The sequence below is a fragment of the Mesoplodon mirus genome (genome assembly GCF_964341445.2).
Source record: "Mesoplodon mirus genome assembly, chromosome: 9".
NCBI classification, from domain to species: Eukaryota; Metazoa; Chordata; class Mammalia; order Artiodactyla; family Ziphiidae; genus Mesoplodon; species Mesoplodon mirus.
The window spans coordinates 77,854,875-77,880,966 of record NC_138985.1 but is presented as its reverse complement, the minus strand read 5'-3'; the positions used below and the strand labels follow the sequence as shown (position 1 = coordinate 77,880,966).

Genomic DNA, 26,092 nt, shown 5'->3' with positions numbered 1-26,092 from the left:
ACACCAGGGAAGTTCCCCGCCCCCCAAGGATCTTTACACTTTAAAAGGGGACTCCTGTAAAAATCCTTTAGGACTCCAAAGCATAAAGTTAATAACAGTGTTACACGTGTTGAAGTTCTTTTGGGATCTTCTCTTAAGCTCATAGAGAAAGGTATTTTGGGAGGGAGAAATGACCAGACTGGGCCTTTTCTTGACTTTCACTTTGATACCTCCTCACCAGCATTCTGTTCACTTCTGAAACGTTGCCAAACAGCATATTGAAGTCTTTGAAGGTTTGCTGTGATTTTTCAGTGTGGGCTCTTTTAACGGTTCTTCTCTGGAACTTTTCCATGATCCCTCTTCCCCTAGTATTAGTGAAATGAGACACAACTGCTCTCAGAAGTTTGGAAACACCTTATGCATCCTCTGTGTCCCATATAAAGAAATGTTTTGAATTAGTTAAAATTCAGGTAAGCCACAGGCAAGGATTTTGTAAATCACATTCTTGGATACTTACACAGGAAAACTAGAATTGCCCTCCATGGCATCTTGACATTGGCTGCCTGTGTCCCGAACCTTTCTTATTTGTGTGTGCTCAACTGGCAGATGGCCACATAACTTACTTTCTGAAAAAAACAGGAAATAGTTGTTTATTGGTGATAGGTTCATTTATTGATTCAGTAGATATTTTTTTTTACCAGAGTGCTGAGCACTTTGATGTAAGGTGGTGAGAATGAGGGGACTGTTGGAGATGGCCATTTGGGGGCAGGCCTTTTACCGGTTTTCTGTGGTTTTTCTGAATAGTTAAGTGTTAATGTAGAAGACCTTCACTGTACTGCTGATAGTGGTAGCAGTGGTGTGGGAGAACAGTGTTATTTCCTGCCTTACTGATACTTTCAGAAATGAACTTTCAGGGATGACTGACCATGGTGATTTGTGTCCCGTAGTAAAGTTATAGTCATTTTCCAGTGTAATAAATGTCTTGAACCAGCATTATAATTAGATGAGGATAATTTTTTGAATTGTTCCAGAAAAATGACCTAAGATTAGAAAGCATGGGCAATGTTAAGGATGATGCACTTAGGAAAATAAATGCTAAAGTAGGCTGTGCACTTGTGTGGGTTTCTTTACATTTAACCTCACTTTTTTTTGTTTCTTTTAATTTTTAAATTTATTTTTTAATTTAATTTTTATTGGAGTATAGTTGATTTAAAATGTGTTAATTTTTGCTGTACAGCAAAGTGAATCAGTTATACATATATCCACTTTTTTTTTAGATTCTTTTCCCATATAGGTCATTACAGAGTGTTGAGCAGAGTTCCCTGTGCTATACAGTAGGTCCTTATTAGTTATCTGTTTTATATAGAGTAGTGTGTATATGTCAATCCCAATTTTTTTTGGACCGTGCCGAGTGGCTTGTGGGGGTCTTAGTTTGCTGACCAGGGATTGAACCCCCAAGCCCCCGGCAGTGGAAGTGCGGAGTCCTAACCACTGAACTGCCAGGGAATTCCCATAACCTCTTTTTTTTTTTTTTTTTTTTTAATTGAAGTGAAACAAGTTGTCTTTTTTTGGTTACAAAAGTTATATAAGGTAAAAACAAAGTTACTTAAAATTAAATCTTGCAAGGTTATAAGAGGTAGAATGTGAGTCTCATCTGAAATCAGTCTCAGACGACCACTGCTGGGTAAAAATGGTAGGTTTCTGCCTTTTACCTCCATATTCTTGGCTATTTACCACTGCCCTTTGTTCCACTCCAAATCCTGTGTGGAAGTAGCATGGCTTTTATAGTCTTTCAGACATGGATGTGAATCCTGGCTCTTACTATATCAGCTCTGCGACTGTAGGCCAGTTAAAACTTCTTTGCCCCTAACTTCTCATCTATCAAGACAGAACAATGAGTATATTAAAAAGAAAGTGTAAAAACAGTGCCTGGCACACAGATACTATTAACTTCCCTCCCTGTTTCTCTATCGGGTCACCCACTTTCTTTTGATCTGGCTTGTGATTGTGGAAAGCAGTCTAGTACTTGCTTTCCTAAAGGTGCTAAGCTTCCTGGGTATTTGCATTTTCACAGGTGATCACCTGTTCTATCTGATCCTAGAATTTCTGGGACAAGGACTGACACCTGATTCCTTCTATCAGATCATTCCACAGCAGAAAGAGTGTCAGCTTGAAAAGTGAAGGGGAAGGGTTTCCATAATGTGTTTAAAAAGCTCTGACACTGTTCCCACAGTGAGAAAGACATACTGCCACATTTAGCTGAGTATTTAAAGTTAGGATTTTTATTTCAGAAATGTCTTTGGTTTATAAGAATTACAATAAAAATTCTGATGCTTCATGTCCAAACTGTCATGATTTTGCCAAGTCGTGGGTTTAATATACAGCTAAGCTGTGTATTTAGTGTAGCTAATACTGCTCTGGAAGCCAAGAAAGACAAGTCCACAGACATGTGATTTCACACCAGACATCTGGTTTCACTTTGCTAAAGACTACATTTTTGTCAGTAGATTACAGGCATATCAGCTGTACTGCTGTAGTTTGTGGCATTTCTATCATAAGCTGTGGTCTGTAGGATTTAGTATGATGTTTTATTCAAATGACAGCACACTGTAAATGAGCACCTGGTCAGATGAGCATATTTTCCACAGGTGTCTTCTAGTGTCATGGTTCTTACAAGTTAACAAGGTGAAATAGTTTCTATCCTTGGTGATTTTTTGTGGAAGAAAATATTCTTAAGGAAAAGCCTCACTTAAGAACTCCTTGTATTCTCCAAATAAATTTTCAAGACCACTTTTGTTTGTCATGTTGAACAAATAAAATAACAAATAGCATTTAGATTTCCAGGCTAGGACCCCAAAGCTTTGCTAACTCATTGTGTGCCTTTGTGTATTAGTGATACTATAGACTGTAACCAACACTTATAATAGTGTTTTAGAGAATAATGTATTCTGAGTTGCAACCTAGAATGGCTGGACCACATCTCTCCATTTTGAGGTGGTCAGGGGTGTAGAAATACTCTGGAGAAATATTCCTGGGTTCTTGGGCCAGCTCTGTCATTGCTGTGTGACCTTGGACGCAAATTTCCCATCTGTAAAATGGGGTACTAATTATAAATGATTACTGTGAGATTTAGGGAGTGTTTTTTTTTTTTTTTTGGCCGCACCTCAGAAATGCGGGATCTTAGTTCCCTGACCAGGGATAGAACCCACACCCTCTGCTGTGGAAGCATGGAGTCTTAACCACTGGACTGCAGGGAAGTCCCAGTGAGTGTTCTTAAAGTAGCACAATGTCTGGTACAAAATAGGTTCTCAGTAAATAGCAGTTTCATTTTCTTTCCTCTAGGTCCTGGCCACGAGAACAAAGACTTCCCATCTCTTATATCCCAGGCTTGTGGCTCCAGCTGAAGGGAATTACCCACTGAAGCTGGGACTTGGTAGTGGGACTGGGAAAGGGGTATGGAGAATCGTGACAAAAGGGAGGAGTGGTGAACTGAGAGAGGAAGGTGCCAGTGTTTTGCTCAGTCCATGGACTCAGGTTGATGAATTACTTGACTCAGAGAAAGAACCACCTTTGTCTCTGACCTTTCTGCTAATCTTTTGTCAGCTGCTCCCTTGGAGACTCTTAGCTCCTTATTGCCTGCTTAGTCCAATGACAGATTTTCTCTTTGTCACCTTTGTACTATGTTAATAACCATATGTTTCTATTTTTTTAATGGGTGGGACTTAATAATAGATGTCTGTACTTCTTTAAGATCTAGATTTTTTTCTATACTTAAAGTCCAGTTGATCTTTTTTCCTTTCATTGGCCTACAGTTCATACATTAATGCCTTTTTGAAATTTTCTGTATGCTGTGTGCATTGAACTAGTGCTGAGGATAGAAAGTTGAAAAGTCACTTTCCTTGGCCAAGGAGCTTACAGTCTATAGGACAGAGGACATCTTGACCAACAGTTCAAATATTGTTTGCTATTTGCTCTAATGGAGATACCTACACATGCAAAACAAGCCTAGCAGAAGCTCTTGATCCCTGACAGGAATGCCAGAGAAGGGCTTTAGCCGTGGTTGTGTTTGAGCCGAGTCTTGACAGCTGAGTAGGATTGGGCAGGGTGACAAGCAGCACAGAGCATTTCCAGGTGGAGCTAATAACATGAATAGTCGTGTGGTATTATGAGAGCATAGTGTGTTCTGGGAACTGTAGGTAGGTCATTATATTAGAGTGTGAAGGGCAAAGTCAGGAGTGAGAGGAGATGAAAGTAGAAAGCTAATTCAGGGTGCATTTCCCATCCCATGTGTTGTAGTGAGCCACTGAAGAAATGTGAATGGCCTGAAAGATCACCCTGAAAGCAGTGTGCTGGGTAGATTGGGGTACAGTGGGGGTGAGGATGGGGTAAGATTGGGAGCCTGAGTGGACAGTGCAGTTAGCGTGGATGATAGGAGGTTGAGAGCACAGACAAAGGCAGAAGTAGTAGGGGTGCTCAGAAGTGAGAATGTTTAGGAGAATATCTAGCAGGAGGGAGAACTGGCTGGTCTTTGCAACTGTTTGAATGTAAAGGGAATGGGAGAGAGAGGCTGACTAGAATGCCTGCCAGGTTTCTGGGTAGTGGGAGGGAAAAGAGAAGAGGAAGCAGTTCTGAGGGGGAAGGTGATAGTTCAGATTTGGACACGTTGTGTTTAACGTGCTGGTGGGGCATGTCATTGGTGAGTTGGAGACATCTAGGGGGCAGCTGATACGGTCTTGGAGCATCACAAGAGCTGGGGAGGCTGGAGATACAGATTTCTGAGTGCTTGCCACATGGAGAGTGGTTGAAGGCACGGGTAAGGATAAAAGTTCTCAGAGGAACTGCATAGAAAGAGAAGAGAAAAAGGCTGAAAGTAAGTCCTAGAGGATATTGACATTTTAGGGACAAACCAAGAAAAAGATGTAAGGATGCTGAAGGAGAGTGACCAGAGAGGCTGGGAGAAAAGAGAAAGCAAAACTTTTCAGGTTTGGGGCGGAGTGAACTGCCCTGGGTGAAGGGGTAAACAGGAGGGGAGGGAGTGAGGCTAGAGTAGATAGGCCTGGGTTCTTCCTCAGAGCTTCTGGCTTCATTGGTCCTCAGTTCAGAATTTTAAAAGCTCTGTCGAAAATACGAAAATACGGTTGCCTGTAATCAGTGTTCTTTGTCACACCTTGTGAATAAAAATCAAGTTGTCCCTTTGTTTGCCTAATCTCCCTTAAAAAAAAATTCATACCTGATCTTACCTTCGGGTATCTCATTTTACCCCATTTATCCTCTTCTTTCTTGGCCTAGGGTTCCACTGCTATCTTGCTCTCAACATGTCTGGCCTTTTTGCATACATTATTCTCTAACCTAATCCAGTTGTGGGGGGAGGGGGAGTCCCCTTTCTTTTATGAGAAGTTGAAAAATTTCAGAAGAGTGTCTACTAGGAGGCCAAGGGGGAAATAACCATACCAAACATAGAAAAAAAAAAAAACCATACAATTCAGCAAATACTTTTTAATATCTACTATCTATCTTCAAGGCTCTGGATACAAAGATATATAAGATGGGAAGGATGAATAATATAGGGACCCTACCGTTAAGGAGCCCTCAGGCCAGTAAGAGAAATGGATGTGTAAATAAATGCCTTGTGCAGTATGTGCTATTTAGAGGTAGAGTTCAGGGTAAGATGGATGCCGAAAAATGGGCTTCTTTATTTTGTGTGATCCTGAAGGCTTCATGGAGGAGGTGATGCTTGAGTTAAAGCTTGCAGTGGAGTTAAGGTATGGGGTGATGGGGTTCAGGGAGAGGAATCAGGGGAATAAAATATTCCTTGGTGGCTCCATGAAAGCAGCAGAATGGGTTTGAGTTTCCCATCTCTTCTTCCTTCTTGTTCTGCTTTGTTTATTGCAAGGTATCTTTGTCTTAGGGGATAAAGATGTTTTAGCTAACATGTAGGGTTATCCACAGTTTCTCCCTTTGTGGCATAAACTTTCTGTGAATTTATCACCACTGGATTATTATATATTAGATGGCTAAAACAGACCAAAGCAATTAAATCAGAATTTCTGGGGGATGATGTCCAAGTATGGGTAATTTTCACAGTGCCCTAGGCATTCAGAGTAGAGAACCACTGGCTAAAACATGGTACAGAAGAAAAGTGTCAGGTTTGGAGCTAAAAAATTGTAGGTTGAATTCTTGCAATTCCTTTTAATAACAGTGTGTCCTTAGTTAAGTTACATTTACATGCAGATGTGATTGTAACAGTGAAATGTTCCATTGACTTTCTCTAGGAGTAGACAGTCTAAGAGCCAGCCACCTTGTCCTGCAAGATAGTAACCATTTTATGGATCGGGACTTAAGATTTCACCATCATGAGCGTTTTGATAATATATTTTACTATGTTTGTGTAATGCTAAAAGTTGAAGACTTAAAGCAAAAAAGCAAATCCTGGGCCTCCCTGGTGGCGCAGTGGTTGAGAGTCCGCCTGCCGATGCAGGGGATACGGGTTCGTGCCCCGGTCTGGGAGGATCCCATATGCCGCGGAGCGGCTGGGCCCGTGAGCCATGGCCGCTGAGCCTGCGCATCCGGAGCCTGTGCTCCGCAACGGGAGAGGCCACAACAGTGAGAGGCCCGCGTACGGGAAAAAAAAAAAAAAAAAAAAAGCAAATCCTTAAAGAAACAATGAGCAGTGGAACTTTTCTTAGTGTGACATATTAATTCTGTTTAAAATTACACAAATGTTTATTGTGATTAAGATTGTAAAGTGTATAAATATCCTCAATGTCAATAATGTAATTGTTTAGTATTAACATGCTATAAATATGTTAGATTTTTATTTTCAAAATCTGTACACTTAAAAAAAAACCAGAATTCTTTCAGAAGATAGTAAAAACCCCAAAAAGTACCATGAACAGTCACAAATTCAATTATATTGCAGGTCTCATCATGTCTGTTAAGTATGCGGGGACATGTGCTGTATCTCTGTGCTGTGGAAAGCCTGGTGTGTTAGTGCCGGTCGTGTAATCATATAGAAATGATCATTCTTACGGTATTATAACTATTTTACTTGAGAAGTGGTGTCATTTAATGACAAGGAAACTCAATCTAAAGCCTAGAGACTGGGTTCCCGTCGTGGTTTTTTTTTTTTTGTGTGTGTGGTATGCGGGCCTCTCACTGTTGTGGCCTCTCCCGTTGCGGAGCACAGGCTCCGGACGCGCAGACTCAGCGGCCATGGCTCACGGGCCCAGCCGCTCCGCGGCATGTGGGATCTTCCCGGACCGGGGCACGAACCCGTGTCCCCTGCATTGGCAGACGGACTCTCAACCACTGCGCCACCAGGGAAGCCCCCGACGTGGTTTAAGTGCTCACTCCTATGTGGTAGTAGGTAAGTTAGCCTCTCTGAGCCTTTTATGTAAAATCTGGATGCGTTCGTTCTCTGTTGCTTTGTACCATATCGAAAACTTAGTGGCTGAAAACAACAGTGATCGTTTATTATCTCATGGTTGCTATGGGTCTGCATTTCAGGTGGTTCTGGCTCAGGGTCTCTTGAGGTTGTCAGCAGATACCAGGTGGAGGTGCAGGTAGTGGAAGGTGTGCCTGGGGCTAAAAGATTCACTTCCATAGTGGCTGGCAAGTCGGTGCTGGCAAGTTGGTTCCTCTCCACGAGCTGTCTTCACTCAGGCTTCCCCAGAGTGCCATACCAAGAGACCAAGTTCTCTTCAGTGTCCCCCAGCACCTTTACCCTAGCACTGGGTACTTTGTTGGTGCTTACTTGGTATTTGCTGAACTGAGTTGGATTGCTGGTGAAACTCCAGCCTTTGTGCCTCCCCTGAAACTTTAGATACAGAAGGTTGATTTTTGCTCAGGTGGTGGTGGTGGTGATGACTCCTGCCAGAACCATTCTTAAGCCTGTCTTACGGATCCCTGTTTTGCCACCGGAGTCCTTAGCCTCTCCCAAATGATTCAGGTGTTTTGGTCTGCCAGTGCTTAGCCTGGCCTCCTCGTTGATGAACAGAGCAAACAAGCACCCCCCCACCCCACTGCAGTCATTCCGTGTGACTGTTTCAAGATCTCAGTGAACTCCTGCTCAGTTTGGTAACTCATAGCGTGTTTCTGACGTCTGAGATTAAGAATACCTAGAAGATAAAAATGTACATCTTTCTTCCATGTAATATATCATAAAAATTAAAATTTTGCAGTTTTATCCAAAAGTTTATTCTGAGAGCCAGGTCTTTGTAATGGCACTTTGACACACACACTTTTATATATCTTTCTGTTGAAAAATGTTTATAGCATTTATGGTCAACTTTTGAAAAATCATCTTGTGGCTGGAGGACACATTGTAAACACATTATCAAGGTCTAGTTTTGGAATCATGTTCAGCAAAGACATTTTTTAAAGAAGGGAAATGCTTGTAATATCATGTTTTGTATTTTAGGACAATTTAATTTCATATGATTTTCACATTATGTAGACCAGTAAGTTCAGAGCATCTCAGGATTGTTTTCTGTGCTCTCTTGTGGATTTTTCTGCAGATTTCCCTCTTTCGGAATTCTTTACCTTCTTAGCCACTACCTGCCTTCTCCATCTGTTGTCTATACTTAATTTTCTCTGTGTCTTTGGACTTAGTCTACCAATGTCATGTTAGATGCTGAGCAGGCTACGAGGGGCAGAGCAGGATTGGGAGGAGCGGTGGGTGTGTGAGGCAGAATGTCTCTGAAGGTTAGGGTTGATGGCCAAGGGTGTTCTTTCCTAAACAGGTGAAAGTGGACCTCTGAAGCAATGATTGAACAGATTAGAGCTGCCACAGATAATTTACCTTAATTTTTAAAATATACTTTATTTTTTGGAGTAGTTTTAGGTTTACAGCAAAATTGAGTAGAAGGTACAGAGATTTCCCACATGCTCTCCACCCCTACACATGCAGAGCCTCTCCCATTGTCAACATTACTTCCCAGAATGGTACATTTATTACGATTGATAAACCTACATTGACACATCATTATGCCTAATACTCATAGTTTACATTAGGGTTCACTCTTTTTTTTTATAATTTAAATTTATTTATTTATTTATTTATTACATTTTTGGCTGTGTTGGGTCTTCGTTTCTGTGCGAGGGCTTTCTCTAGTTGTGGCAAGTGGGGGCCACTCTTCATCACGGTGTGCGGGCCTCTCACTATCGCGGCCTCTCTTGTTGTGGAGCACAGGCTCCAGACGCACAGACTCAGTAGTTGTGGCTCATGGGCCTAGTTGTTCTGCGGCATGTGGGATCCTCCCAGACCAGGGCTCGAACCCGTGTCCCCTGTATTAGCAGGCAGATTCTCAACCACTGTGCCACCAGGGAAGCCCCTAGGGTTCACTCTTGGTGTGTACGTTCTATGGGTTTGGACAAATGTGTAATGTCATGGATTCACCATTATAGTATCACACAGAGTAGTTTCACTGCCCTAGAGATCCATTGTGTTCTACCCATTCATCCCTCTTTCCTAACCCTTGGCTACCACAGATCTTTTTACTGTCTGCATAGTTTTGCCTTTTCCAGAATATCAGGTACTTGGAACACACACACACACACACACACACACACACACATATGTATGCCTGAATTTTTAGTTTGCCTGTGGTAGCAGATTATTTACTAAGTATTTTGGTATTTTTCCAAGAACTTATTTGTTTAATAGTTACTTTAATAAGAGTTTTATTAGTGTCAGATTAAGATACTAAATAACTATTATTTGGTTTGTTAAATATTAACAATTTAGTGTTGTTATTATCTAAGAGTAGTTTGAAGCACTTTATAAACGAATTAGCTTGTGTTTTTAATGGGTATGTTTTACGGGTAAGAGAAGTACTATAATCTGAACAAATGGGTTATGAAAACACATTAGAAGATTAATAGTTTGAGGCATATCTGGTGTATATGGCTGCATAATGTTAATACTCTAAACATTTTATTAAAACTTTTATTTTGAAATTAAAAATAGGCATTAAATGTAAATTTCTAGACATTAAAGTGGTGATGTATAGTGACAAAAATATGGAATGGGGTTATGAAGACTTTTTATTCAAGTGCTAGCTCTACTGTCAGCTATGTGAACATGAACTTTTGATCTCTGAATTTCATTTTCCTTTTGGGAAAATGGAGATTAAAATGTACTTCATTGGTTAATTTTGAGGACTGTGTATTTAAGCTGTTTATTTGAAACCTATGTAAATTTTAACTCATTACAAAGAAATGTGAAAAATTATTTGGTTAATGAGTCGTACTTGGTTACTGTCTCCAACTTAAATTTTTTTTTCTTTTTTTTTTAGTTTTGTAGAAGAGTCCTCAAGGGAAATAATGATTTGGGGTTAAGAAGGTAGTACTGCTGAAAAGATGCTTATTTAGCTGTGCCTGGGGCCGGGGGTGGTGGTGGGGAACTGCATTTTTTTAATCTGAATTTGTCTTACTGATTAAGCCTGCTTGTGTCTTCTTATGAAAGGTGTACATTTTGGGATATTCTGCTTGCGTGCTTGGCTCCTAATCATATTTATTACCTAGCTGTCAGCTTGAAATGTTAGTCCTCCTTCCAAAAGCATGAATTATAGTGTCACATTCTGTATAGAGTCAGAGACACATTATTTCCTGTTTATGGTGAGAAAAACCTGGGTTCTAAATCTCTTATGACCAGCCTCTGTGTGGTTGAAGCCACTAAGGCAGGGTAGAGTTTGGTAGAAAGATCCTGGGGGGAAAGCATAAAAATAGTAGTCCTGTGAAGTTGAAATCCTGAGGCAGTTGGTGTATTGAATATAATCCTAGTTTTCAATCAAAATGTCCTTCTCTTTTATAATACTTAGACCTGTGGTCAGTGACATTCTAATGAATTAAAATTATAGAAAACTTTACACTTCTGAGTTTGAGAATGCTCCAGAGAGCTTAATTAGTACAAGACAAAACTGTAATAGTCATTTCCTGTCAGGACAGTTGACATCTTTATTATATTGTAATCTCAAATTTTTGTGTCTCTACTGATGTACAGTATTTTAAGAGGATTAATCTGACAAGTGTATAGGATCAGTTGGAAGGTAGAGGGAGTAATGAAAAGTAGACCAGTTGGGAAGCTGTAATTTACTTACAAGGTAGTGAGGATTTTCACTATGATAATTGTGGGAATAGAAAGTAAGAAATGCTCAGAAACCGTAAAAGAGAAGAATAGTAAAACTTGACTATATAAAATTCTGCACTGCCAAAAACAGATTAAAAAAAAACTATATCAAAAAGCAAAGGCAGGGGCTTCCCTGGTGGCGCAGTGGTTGGGAGTCCGCCTGCCAATGCAGGGGATATGGGTTCGTGCCCCGGTCTGGGAGGATCCCACGTGCCGCGGAGTGGCTGGGCCCGTGAGCCATGGCCACTGAGCCTGCGCGTCCGGAGCCTGTGCTCCGCAACGGGAGAGGCCACAACAGTGACAGGCCCACGTACCGCAAAAAAAAAAAAAAAAAGCAAAAGCAGGGCTTCCCTGATGGCGCAGTGGTTGAGAGTCTGCCTGCCAATGCAGGGGACACAGGTTCGAGCCCTGGTCTGGGAAGGTCCCACATGCCGCAGAGCAACTGGACCCGTGAGCCACAACTACTGAGCCTGTGCATCTGGAGCCTGTGCTCCACAACGGGAGAGGCCGCAACAGTGAGAGGCCCGCACACCGTGATGAAGAGCGGCCCCCGCTTGCCGCAACTAGAGAAAGCCCTCACACAGAAACGAACACCCAACACAGCCACAAACAAACAAACAAACAAACAAACAAATATATAAATAAGTGAATCAATCAATCAATCAACGGCAAACTAGGATGATTTGCAATTCATATCATAGGAAAAGGGCTAATTTCATAAATATATTAATTCATATAATTGGAAAATTCATACTGTAGGAAAAGGGCTAATTCATAAATATATTGAAAATACCAACAACTCAGTGGGAAAAAGACTAACAATCAGAAAAATGGACAAAGATATGAAAGGATATGAAAGGCAGTTCATAAAAGAGAAATGCAAAATAAAACTTCAGTGAATACTCATTTTTTAACCTATCAAATTGGTAAAGAAACAAATTTTGAACACATGAGGTGTTACTGAGGGTATGGGGAAATAGGCAATGTCATTATTGCTAATGGATGTAGGAATTTTTGTAGTTTTCATTGAGACCAATTTAGAAATAGTTATCAAAACTTAAAATACACATATCGTTTGATACCCCTACCAGAATTTAACCCACAAATCTTTTACTTGTGTGAAATAATGTATATTTAAGGATATTTTGTGTGAAATAATGTATATTTAAGGATATTCTTGGCAGCAATTGGAAACAAGTGCTCATCCTTAGGGGACTGGCTAAATAAATTATGGTACATGTAGTGAAATATTTAGTAGTTAAAAAGAATAAAGCAATTTATATACACCGAAATGGAATAATTATTAAGTCAAAAAGGCAAGGTACAGAACAGTGGGTATTAGTAGGTTATTATTTTGGAGGAGACTAAATTAAGATACGTATTTTCTTGTATATGCACAGAGTATCTCTGGAGGGAATTATAAGAAAATGAAAAATGCCTCTGGGGGTTGAAACTTGGTGGCTGGATAACAGGGATGGGAAGAGGTTTCATTTTCCACTGTATACCCCTTTTTGGATATCCTGAATTTTGTATTATACCCCCCGACCCCCTCCAAAAAGAAAACCTAAAAAAGGAAGAAACATCTTCAACTCAAAATATATTTCTGTAATACTTATAGCCAACTCTGAAAAATTAGGGAATAGAAAAGTGAATTAAAAAAGAGCTCTGGGGCTTCCCTGGTGGCGCAGTGGTTGAGAGTCTGCCTGCCAATGCAGGGGACACGGGTTCGTGCCCCGTTCTGGGAAGATCCCACATGCCGTGGAGCGGCTAGGCCCGTGAGCCATGGCCGCTGAGCCTGCGCGTCCGGAGCCTGTGCTCTGCAACGGGAGAGGTCACAACAGTGAGAGGCCTGTGTACCGCAAAAAAAAAAAAAAAAAGAGTTCTGGTTCATATATCTGATGAGGGGTTAATATCCAGAGTACATAAAAATTCGTACAACACAACAACAAGCACAAACAGTCCAATTAAAAATTGAGCAAAGGACCTGAAGAAACATTTCTTCAAAGAAGATATGTAAATGGCTGATAAGCACATGAGAAGCTCAAAATCACTAATCATTAGGGAAATGCACACTTATTAGGATAGCTATTATTAAAAAACACAGAAATTAACAAGTGTTGGTGAGGATGTGGAGAAATGGAAAAACCTGTGCACTCTTAATGAGAATGTAAAATGCTGCAGGTGCTTTGGAAGGCAGTTCCTCAAAAAAATGAAAATAATGTTTCCATATGATCCAACAATTCCACTTCTGGGTATATGCCCTAAAGAATTTAAAATAGAGCAAGATCTCGAAGACCCATGTTCATAGCAGCACTATCCATAATAGCCAGAAGGTGGGAGCAACCCAAGTGTCCATGGTGGATGAATGGATAAACAAAATGTGGTATATGCACACAATGGAATTTTATTCAGTCTTAAAGAGGCAGGAAATTCTGACACATGCTGCAGATGGATGAACCTTGAGGACATTATGGTAACCAAAATAAGTCAGTCATGAGAAGACAAATACTATATGATTCCATTTATATGAGGTACCTAGAATAGTCAAATTTATAGACACAGGAAGTAGAAAGTTGGGTGCCAGGGGCTGGGGATAGGAGGGAATAGGAGGAGGTGTTGCTTACTGGGTAAAGAGTTTCAGTTTTGCAAGATGAAGAGTTGTGGAGATTGGTTACAGAACAATGTGAATATACTTATCACTTGAACTGTATGTTTAAAAATGGTTAAGACAGTAATTTTATACCATGTGTACTTTACCACAATTTAAAAAAAGATAATATAACTCCACCCCCCCACCCCCCAGAACCCTGTGGTATGGAGGTAGGGAAGATGAATATGTAAATAAATGGCTGTGATTCAGAATATAATCTGTGTCTAAAATGGGTATAAACAAAGCTCTGGTGTGGCACAGAATGAGATGTAGCTAAGGGAGGTTGCCTACGACTTCGCACAATAGGAGGTGATATCTTGAGCTGGTGTTAGAATGCAGTACTTATGCGGTAGAGAGGATGGAAAGAAATTCTAGGCTAAAGGAGTAGCACAAGTAAAGGCAAAAAACAGGGAAGGTGAAGGATACTATCATAGAACAGAACAAGATGATACTGGAAAAGAATCAGGATAGATTCTCAATGTCTTTGAATGGTGGGTCACAGAATTTGGACTTTTTCGATATCTAGTCATGAAAGATTTTGAATTGAGTAGTATCATGGTCTACATTTGAGAAAGGCATATTTTTAGAAAGGATAGAGTGTCATATGGGAGGTAAGGAGATTACTTAGGAGCCTGTTGAGATTCTGTGGACTCCTTAACTGTAGCCATTTTGCAGGATTGTGCCTTTGCTTTACCACAGTGGCCATGAATCCCTCTCTTGTCAGACAAAATGGGACAAATTCTGTGGTTGACTCTGGGAAATGAAGATGTGGTCAAAAGAGGTTCCATGGAGTTTGTAGGAAGCCTCTGTGGGCAGAGCTGACCAACCAGGCATAGCTGTTTTCTTCTTGGTTTTCTGTTAATGTTGTAAAATATGTTGTCCCTTTGCTCTGAGAGTATGAGAGAGAGAGAAGGAGAGGGAGGGAGGGAGAGAACCAGAGCACCTGAATTCTAGGTTGAGACTTCTTTGTTGTTGGTGGTGTGTCTTATTCTGTCTCTCTCACAGAGTAAGAGAGGAGGTTGGGGTTTTGTCTTTTTCCTACCTGAGTTTGTCTCACTCTTTTCTTGTTTGCGGGTGTAAACCGCTCTCAGGCCTACTTAATCCTCTTGCTGTTTTGTTTCTTGCCAAGGTGATTCCGCCTATTTCATTCTTAGTGTTGCCGGTTACATTCCTTTCCCAGTAAAAAGCCAACGTGTATGATTTTTACATAAGTGGCATATAAACCTTCCCTCCCCAGCTGCTTTTCTCCCATCTCGTTTTGCTTCTCTGTTAAAGTATAGCTTGAGTCCTATTTGCCCTCTACCCAGAGGCCATCTTCTTAAAGTTTTCTTCCAGCCAATGGAGCAGAATATGTTTAGTACACAAAAAGCTAAAGACATTATATTTCAAAGTTTTTCCTTAAGTAAGTCTGTGTACAATATAAATTCATTGAGCCTTATTGATTTTCTCTGTGACAGGTGAGGTATCTAATTTAGTTGCTTGGTTGATGTTTCACTGTTTTGTCTCTTCATGCTGTAACCTTCTTTCACTCTTTGCATTAAAGAAATATGAACTGAATTCCTAGAGTTGATAGAAACTGTATTCAATTTTAAAGATAGAATTTGTCCTTTAGCCAGATATTAGATTGCTCAGTTTGTTTCCTTGAACTCTTTTTCTTCCTAATTCTCAGGTGTTAAAGGCAATGGGATATACACAGCTACACTGTTTAGTAAATGGGAATGGGGTGGATTCTGAATTCATTTTTCTTGCTAATTTTTCTCTACTGCTAGGAGAGGTGCAGCTGATTTTCTGATCAGCTTCTATTGAAAATACTTAATCAAAGTAGTCAAAAGGGAAAGAGAGGTTCTCAAGGGTTGCTACTTGATTATGAAAAAAAAAATTATGAATGGCAATTTATCTGAAGTGTGATTCTCTCTTAGGGAAATTTTGCCAACCTATTAGCATTGATTTGCATATCTTTACTTTTAACAAATGTATGATTGGATCTGAAGATGGAAGACTACATTTGCTCTCATTCAAAATTTAATTTTATGATAATATCGACTACCTAATTATTATCTTTGCTTAAAGTATCTTTGACTGAGGAGTCTGGTTGGTTTGAAAATGTGCTGTTGAGACCAGTGCCTTGGGGATTAATCAAGTGTGGTCTTATTGGCTCGCAGAGAGGGCCCATCTTGGCCTTTTGCCCGATACATAGTTTTGTTCTCAAGCAAACTAATATGGGTAAACTGGGGGAGAATTAGTCATACAACTAGGCCCTACCAGTTGCAGGAGGTGACTGGGGTAGGGTGACAGTGGTTTCATCAGTTTTGTATTTGAAAAGCAGAGTACCCTTATAGGTTATGAATGTTTAAAATATATATAATGTACCTACTACAGAAAAAGTGGTAGTTTAAAATTAATTGCAGTTTTTGTTTTAAAAATGTGGTTGATTTTTAAGTACTTTGTTCTGTATTTGCTTTTATATTTGCTTCAAATATTACACATGAAGATTATGCTTTAAACACTGTAAAATGTTTTTCTAGTATTAACTAAATGATTGTGGGGAATGTTACACTTTAAAGGTCACGTTGATTTTGCAGCATTTCCAATTTTACATTTTACACATACCTTTGAATTGATTTAGCTTCTAGTTGAATGTTTTAAAGATCCGGGTAATAAATATGGAAGGGAAATTGCAGAAGGGTACAATGCTTTGGAATGCACATATCTTCCACCTTTCTTTTGTTTCGGCAGTGAAATGTCAAATTCTAACAGGCAACTCAAAGGGCTGAAAGGACAGCAGGACAGTAAGGGTTTTCAATACTTGCTAAGTCCAAAGACAACTCTAATTATATTTTTCTGTTAATTGATATGATATATAGATTTGTACTTTTCTTCCTTTTGTATCCTTTCCCAATTTGAAAATTTATTAGAAATGAATGAGACTTAAGCATTTACCTTTTATATAGTGGATTGAACTAATTGTGTATGCAGACACTTCATATAAATTGCATCTCAATGCTATAATGGCAGTTATGGAATCAATAACTCATCCTGCTCTGTGTTTACCGGGAGTGGTGAATATTTACTGGGAGTGGTGACTAACTGGGAGGCAGTGGAGAATAGTGCCTAAGTGTGCAGGCCACTGGCCAGAAAATCTAGACTCAGCTCTGCTGCTTAATATCTGTGTGACCTTAGGAAGATTACTCAAATACGCTGAGCCTAAGTTTACATCTGTATTTAGGGATTAAAATAGAGTTAGTGTAGGGATTATTTGATGTAATTAAAATAACAGAAATGTTTATTGTAATATCATTGATATAGTGATATACTATTTTATTTTATTTTATTTTATTTTATTTTATTTTATTTTTTTTTTTGCTGTACGCGGGCCTCTCACTGTTGTGGCCTCTCCCATCGTGGAGCACAGGCTCCGGACGCGCAGGCTCAGTGGCCGTGGCTCACGGGCCCAGCCGCTCCGCAGCATATGGGATCTTCCTGAACCGGGGCACGAACCCGTATCCCCTGCATCAGCAGGCGGACTCTCAACCACTGCGCCACCAGGGAAGCCCGATATACTATTTTAGACAATACAAAATGAATTTTCTTCACTAGACTAAAATTTTTATTTCATTGGTTTCACAAAATTGTTTTTTTACAGTTTTTCTTTCTTTCCAGTTAATGCTTCTTTCAGAGTTTATAGATTTGATAATAATTTGTGGAAGAGTACTTTTGGCTGATTTTGTATGAGTGGCCAATCACTCTATCTTTGTTAAAAATGAAGCAAAACCTCATTGTTCTGTTAGTCAAAATTTTTTATGCAACTGTTTAATATTGGTACTAGGGTTAACACCCAAGATGTAGCAAAATGTTGGTCTAATTTTGGCCAAGGAAAAATAACATTTAAATATTTCCTGGAGGATTCAGTTACCTACATCTCACTTCTAAAACTGACCTTTTCATCTGTGATTTTATCATGGCTGTTTTTGCTAGACAAGAAGAAGTGAAATTGCCACCTTCCTTTTTAATTAATTGGATAACAAGTTACTTGGCTAGGGAAAGGTCTTTGTGTGATATGCCTAGTCTTTTTGCAGAACAAAACTACATTAGGTTCTGAAAAACTTCTTCATTATTCAAAACTGATAGATATTAATTTAAATTGCTTTGAATTTCTGTATGGCTCATATATTCTTATCTAGCTCATATGTTCCCCCAAATCTATGAAAATTGTTACTGGATTTTCTTTCTAAGCCATTTACTGTAACAACCATTGTGACATTCCCTAATATCATTTGATGTTGATTAGACAATAAAAATAAGTTTCTTACAAAATTGGAAAGGTCAGGGAATTATTCTCAGGGCCACTGAGCTGTTGATTAAGTTGAATATAACCTATTTCGTGACCAACATGAAAATAGTTTAATTTTATTTATTATTACTGGTACTTCTTTGTAAATAGGGTCGTACTTGTCTTTGCTGCTGAAAGCAGGAATATATTAGAAATTTCCCCAAGTGTGTGTGTTGTCCTGTGCTATCCAATTAGCCACGCGATGTGTATTTGTTAAATGAGCACAGGTATGAAGTAAAGATCAGATGAGATATTTAAGTGTCATCATTAGAAGCGAACATACTTTCATGAGTATGTTAACCTTGCAGCAGAAGTCAGAAAGGTCTTGGAGCACAGATGCAACAATGATGACGATGGGTGGTATCACGAAAGACAGGTAATTTTAGTACTGGGAGAAATGGGCCATTCCATGGATTTCAGATATAGAAGGAAAAGGCTTGAAGTTAGTCTCATAGAATCATAGATAGTTAGAGCAAAGAACCTTAGAGGCAGTCTACTCCAGTAGATGAAATGAATTGCCTAGTCCTTGGCATAACTAAGACTTGAATCCAAGTTTTCTGATTTCTAATTTGGTCCCTAGCATGGGAAGAGGAGGAAAGGTTTAGCTCTAGGAGAGGATGGGTGCTTTGTTCTTTGGGGGTGACACATGCATGGAGGTACTTTCAGATGGATTGGGTGGCTCTCAAAACAGACTGCTCTGGCCACCCAATTTTTCCCTTATGCTCCTGACTGTCATTTAAAGGAATGGAGTGTCTGACACAGCCATACCAAGCTGTCTTTCCGTCAACATTGTAAGTGGGTATTAATATAAACCATATCTAAAATGAAACAAGCAGTCAAAAAGTATTTATTTAGCACCTGCAAATGCTCAGTAAAATTCTCATATCTTTAGGGTGTATTGGGAGGAATACCACCCTTTGGTGGTTTACAATCTAGTTGGAGAGAGTGGACCTTCTACAAAAAGTTAACTGACAATACTGGCTGGCAAATGTGGGTGTGGCCAGTACATGCCAGAGGAGTTTGAGGGTGAAAGATGGCTCTGTAGGTCAGAGTACTCATGTAAGTTTTCCTGGAAGAGGTGAAAATTAGATTGGTTGTTCTGTTAAATTAAACAAGGAGGCCATTAGACTGAGGTAGCTCTAATGCCATGGGGTGACCTACTTAAGCCGAAATCTAAGCCTGTAGATGCCTCAAGGTTACAAAGTTGAAACCTAAGGACCACCAATCACCAACGGCCAACTAGGCTTTCACCTATAGCCAATCAATTATTTCCTTTCTTTGCTTCCTCCTTTTCCCTGAACTCCTCTTGGTGGAGCACTTCTAACCACTTCCAGTTCGGCACTGCCCTATTTGAATTGATATTTGCTCAGATAAATGCTTAACATTTTAATATGCCTCAATTTATCTTTTAACCCTTCTCAGCTCAGTATATCTTATGAATAATTATATGTGTTCACCTCTAAAGTTTTCGGATTCACCCAACTTACTGTTACAGAGCTGGGACTTGATTGCAGGTGTTTATCAGGTGTTTTCCAGTGAGTACCATTCCACAATCCCTGTGCTGGTGTGCATAGGACAGCAGAAGGTTTCTGTCTGAGAGAATCCCATTTCTCCTTCTCATCCATGAGAGTGTTCATCAGCAGATCAAATTCTCCCCACTGGTCTTCTGAATGTTGCATGATGGAGGACCCCCTGGTTTCAGTTACCTTGTTCCCCTTTTGTTTCTTGGTAAAATAGCTAAAGTTGCTAGTTAAATGTGAGTTTGGTGGGGTTTTCCATTTAAGACAGTCTTTTTCCTAAGACAATATTAAAGCAAGATGAGATATTTGTTGATAGTACATGAAAACATAGCAGCAGCTGGCATTTACAGTGGGCTTTTCTGTTTTTCAATTAGATTATTTTGGTGTTCTGTGTTATGAATCGTTAGCTTGAAGATTGGTACATAAATTATGCCATTAAGCATTATAAGATAAATTAATTTAGAAACAGCTGCATCAGAGAATAAATATACTTCTCAAAACTCATGTTGTTTTCTCTCTACCTGGATATTTCTGTATTCAAATGGTATTTCTCATTTTAGAAATAAACCAGCCAATAAACCTGACAGAGATGAATGTACAAGAAATAAACAAGAAATATGAAAGACATTAAGGACTTGAATTATAGAGTGTGAGCCTCAATCCACCACTGACTCTTTAAGGTGGTGATTTTTAACCTTTTTCTTTTCTTCGTATTTTAATGTAGTGAACTCTTCTTCAAGGAAAATCTTTTTTGGAATTCTATTATTATAAAAAGCAACAGATAAAAGCAGAGTAGCTCTGATTGAAGCAGGGAGTTGGGGCTCAAAGCTCTGCTCACTTAGTGCCTGCTCCTTTTGGCCCCAAAGCCTCTAGGGAGTCCTCAGGACACCATGGAGCGTGGATTGAAAAACACTGCTTTTAAAGGAAAAACAAGCTAAGTACTTTCTAAAAGTAAGCTGTTAATTGAAAAGAAAATTCATAATGCCTTGTAGTTGAATGGGTTGTGAAGTTATTTGATCCTTGTTACCCATCTTTACTGCCTTTAGACATGAGTGCTGTGCTATGATTTATTGAAGAAAAAAAGCACCAGAAAAAAACCCAAAAAAACCTCTTGAAGTTACACACACACGCACACAAATTTTTTTTTAGAAAACCACTTTCTCCGTAAATATCTTCAACTACCAAGTAGAACTATCAGGTGAGAGATGGGGATAATCAGATAAACATATGCACATGCTCACATGTGCGCACACACACACACAGTTTGTTGCGTGTGATTGGGTAATGCCTTTTTCTCAACCCATGCATCCCCCACATCCATCACATTCTGAATCTAATGTTTAGATAGTTTACATGGACAGGAAATTTTGAGGTTAGCTTACCAAAATCGTTAATTAAAGAATTATTTTTAGTAATGTTATTGGAAATGTTTTGTTAATTTCATTAATAACACTGTATTGAATATTGAACACTTCAGTGCAAGGCACTGAGGTATGGCAGCGAACAAGAGTCCCTGCCCTCACAGAACTCACAGCCAGTTGGAGGTGAGGAAGGGAAAATCAGGTGTGATAAATACTACACTAGGGGGCACATAGGCTTTTGTGAGAACACATAGGAGGGGCATCTAACTCAGCTTTGAAGAGTCAGGGTGGACTTCCGGTGGAGTAACATCCAAGCAGACCTGAAAGATGCATAAGAGGTAGCCAAGACAAGAAAGGTAGGGAGAGTGATGAAGACAAAAGGGAGAACATGTATAAGAGCCCAGAGACAAGTAAAAGCATGACACAATCTAGAAATTGTGTGTTGCTGGGTTTGGTTAGAGTGTGACGTGCTAACGAAAGAGTAGAAGTAATGAAACTAGGGACCTAATCATAATTAGCTGTGTATGCTAAATGTAAAGAGCTTGATATTGTGCTATAGGAAGTGGAAAGTTATTGAAGAATTTCAAGCCAGAGAAGTTACGATTTGTATTTTTTCAGGAGAGGGCCCTTTGGTTAACTACCATGTTGACCTTGGGGCAGCTGTTTGGATGATGGAGTCATTCTCTGAGAGTAGATGGGCCGAATATAGAATACTGTGTAGTTTGTCTTTCCATAACATCCCCAATTGCGTCTGTCTCTTATGAAATCCATCTTTATTTTATTTTTATGGCCCTCACAAGGCTAGAGTAATTCAAAAGAACAATGGTTAACGTTCAGTATCTATATAGATGCACAGATATGTCTTCACTCTTTCAGTATAGAAACTGGTATGATGCCCAGCACACAACAGGTACTCAATAAATGTTTATTGACATGAAAGGAGTAAATACTGAAGGAAGAGATGCCAACTCAGTTCTCTTTTGTGGTAATCATCACTCTGGTGCCCTGCCCTGGCCTCATGTTCTTTAGGTTTAGATAATTTTAACATCAGCTGTTTCTTAAACCTGCAAAGGTCCAATCATTGTATACTACTGGTACTAATAATAATTACTAAAACTGTACCTTTTAAATAGTTCAGATTCACAAAATCTCCAATTCACTTGACAGTTGGATGTGCTGATATAGTAATCAAAGAGCAGTGGAAAACTTTATTTAGTCAGGTCAACAATTATACTTTGGAAATTATGTAGAAGGATACTATGAATTGAAAAAAATTTCCCTGCCAGGAAACTGCATTTCTAAACGTATGTCTGAGAATGAGCACAAAGGAAAACACTATTTTGCATTTTATTAAACAACAGTTTATAGAATACTTTCATGGTATTAATTACTTATATGAAATTAAATTAGCATTACCCAGTTTACTTTTTGAGGCTAAATACCCAGTTCTTTTAATATTGCCCAATTTCAGAAGATAAGCAGATCCACAGGTATTTTTCAGTGGTTTATAATCATTACTGACCTTATTTATTTAGATGGTCACATTTTTTCATATTTAACCTGTAGGAACACCTTCAAGCAGGCCCCTGTGTCCTTTTCATGTGCTTCCATTGTTTTTCTGAGCACTTCACGTAACAAGATGTTCCAGGCTCATTCTATACCTTGCTTGCCCAGCCCTGGAATCAACCCTTTCTTGAAGAGCCCTGGTTTCCTATTGTGAGGAATGGTATTAGAACCTAAGATCCAGGTACTAGATATAGTCATTGCTACCGGGGTATCTTTGCTCTTATGTCTCCAGACGGTTCTTCCTTGGCTCCCTGCTGTGTATTTATTTATTTATTTATTTTGCAGTAAGCGGGCCTCTCACTGTTGTGGCCTCTCCCGTTGCGGAGCACAGGCTCCGGACGCGCAGGCTCAGCAGCCATGGCTCACGGGCCCAGCCACTCCGCAGCACGTGGGATCTTCCTGGACCGGGGCACGAACCCGTGTCCCCTGCATTGGCAGGCGGACTCTCAACCACTGCGCCACCAGGGAAGCCCCCTGCTGTGTATTTATATCTCCCTTTTTCCATAGAGAGCATCCTGGCTCCCAGCTAACAGGGTTTCCCATTTGCTCAATGCTACAATGTATCTAAAATAGTTTCAGACCTGCTTTCCTCATTGTTTGCATTTCTCCTCCACTTACCTAAATTGAGTATATATAATTAAATACGATGTTCAAAAATTAATGGGATTAAAAGAGCGTGGGAGGAAACTTTTGAAGGTGTCTGGTATGTTTATGGAATATATTGTGGTGATGGTTCCATGAGTGTATACTTATCTCCAAACTCATCAAGTTGGATACATTAAATATGTGCAGCATTTGGTATGTCAGTCATACCTTAATAAAATAGTTAAAAAAAAAAAAAGGCAGGTGAATTGCCATGGTGGACAATACAGGGTCAGTTTGAATTTCCCGCTTCCAGAATTTTTTTATATGAGAAAGAAATAAATCTCTTTCCTGTTTGTGCCACTTAAAAAAAAATTTAATTTGATTAATCCCTCCTTCATCTACCACAATTGATGCCTGTTTAATTCTCTGTCTTGCTTAGATTTTAAGTGTCTAGTGGGGGCAAGGACCATTTCTCTTTTCTCTCTCTCTCCTTCCTTCCCTCTGTGTGTGTGTGTGTGTGTATGTATGTATTTATATATATATATATATATATATATAAATATATATATATATATATATAAATTTGTGGTGTAAGTCAAGATTATTGCGATTGTTTTGTCCTGTGTTTCACATCTTTCATTAGAAACTATTGCTGAAGCAAAATAAAGTTTAATGTTTCTTTTTGTTTTCCTTTTTTACTTATGGAATGTTTCTCTACCTCTTTGCGTTTTTCTCAGAACAGCAGAGGCATTTCTCTCTTTCTGCCATGTTTGCATTTCTGAAAAACCTTTAATTCTGCAAAATCATGTGCTAAAAGTGATAGGGCTTCTAGAGGAAATAGGGTGAGGAACAGATGGTTTGAAATCAGTAGAATTTTGTAAACAGACCCGGCACCAAAAAATGACAATTGTAATAAAAACAACAACGTGGTTATATCTCAACTGGCATTTATACCCAGCATCACAGTCAGTCCTTGGCCTTAAATCCTGGTTTTCCTCCTTTGAATTGTTGGTCCTTAAAGTCACCCACTTCTAACAGAGATCAATTTCATCAAAGTTAAAAATCTGATCCAGGGTGTTGACTTACTTTTATTTTAAACACAAGGGGAAATCTTTTGCATTTCTTCATCTGCACTCTCAGCTTCCTTGGATAGTTTACCATAGGGGAGAGTCTTGAAGACAGGAAATGCGGCTTTCCTGCATGTGAACTAATTTACATTAAAGAAACATCTGTTGTAGCAGGAAAGGCTAATGTTAATTTGCTTTAGTATATAAGGATAATATAGACCCATTATTGAGAATTTAAATAATATGGAAAAGAATAAAGAAGAAAGTAAAAATCTCTTGACTGCCAGTAAATACCACTGTCATCATTTGTGTGCCTATTGTTCCTCGCCCCACCTCTTTTGATGATGATGATGTGTGTGTATAAAATTTCACATAAATGAGTTCATATTATACTTATAGTTTTCCAACTTTTTTTCAAGACAGAATGTCAAACAGTATAGCTGTACAATGTCCTTTTTTTTTTTTTTTTTTTTTTTTTTTGCGGTACACGGGCCTCTCACTGCTGTGGCCTCTCCCGTTGTGGAGCACAGGCTCCGGATGCGCAGGCTCAGCGGCCATGGCTCACGGGCCCAGCCACTCCACAGCATGTGGGATCTTCCCGGACCGGGGCACGAACCCGTGTCCCCTGCATCGGCAGGCGGACTCTCAACCACTGCGCCACCAGGGAAGCCCTACAATGTCCTTTTTAATGATTGAAAATTATTTCACTGTATGCGTGTCATAGTTTATTTCTTTTTTTTTTTTTTCATGGACATTTAGGCTGTTTTCAGTTTTTCACTGTTGTAAACAGTGGCGTACTGAAAATTCTTGATCATTATCTTTGTGCCCTAGAAGTGGTGTCTCTGCATCAGAGGTGTGTGTTCATGTAACACTTTGGTACATATTACAATATTACTTTCAAGAAAGGTTGTACCCATTTACACTCCCAGGAGAGCATGATAAATTCTATGCTCCTACACTGGGTAGTTTTAGTTTTCTGAATCTTTGCCAGTCTGATAGGTTAAAAAGGTGATATTTTGTTTTTATTTGTATCTGTTTTATTATTAATATGGTTGAACATCTTTTTATGTCTTTATATACTATCCATATTTTGCTTTCGGTGAAATGCCTTTCATGTATTTTACTTTTCTCTCAGAACATTTACCTTTTTTCTTCTAAGAACTGTATAATTTTAGAGAAACCTTTGGGATTAATATATATTGCAATTTTTAATATCATGCTGATTATCTTATAACCTTATTTATGGGATGTTTTGATTTTTATGAAGTTAAATCCATCAGTCTTTTTTCTTTTATGTTTCCTGGATTTTATAAAATGTTCAAAAATGCCTCTTTCCACTCCTAAAATACTGTCTGCCTTTATTTTCTTTTGTTGCTTTTATGTTTTTATTTTTTACATTTAACCTTTGAATTATCTGGAATTTATCTTTCTATAATTAGTAAAATATCCACCTTTGTTTTTTTTTTTCTCCCTCCAAACTGTGGTTAGTTATTTCACATCATGTGTTAATTCAGGCTCCTCCCCATCAGTGTGAACCTCTCTGTCATATACCAGATTTCTCTGTGTCATTGGATTTATTTCTGGGTTTACTATTGTATTAGTTATTTCTGCAAAACAAATTACCCCCAAACTCAGTGACTTGAAACGTTTATTCTCTCTCACAGTTTCCACGGGTCAGAAATTTGGGAGCAGCTCAGCTCCACAATTCTAGTTCAAGGTCTCTCTTAGGGTTGAAGGAAAGATTTCAACCAGAGCCACAGTCATCTGAGTGCTTAACTGAGGTGGGAGGGTCTTGCACCTTGCAGGTGGCTCACTCATGGCTGGTCAGGGGGTGCTGGCTCTTGCGGGGAGGGAGGCCTCAATTGCTCTCTAATTGGGCTTTTGCCAGGGCTAGCTGTCCTCAGGA

General features: G+C 39.2%; 1 protein-coding gene across 1 annotated transcript in view; it reads left to right on the top strand.

Annotated features, from left to right (window-relative positions):
- Nucleotides 1–26,092, top strand: part of IMMP2L (inner mitochondrial membrane peptidase subunit 2) — an 889,815-nt gene that overhangs the window by 1,427 nt on the left and 862,296 nt on the right. The gene's annotated exons all lie outside the window — the stretch shown is intronic.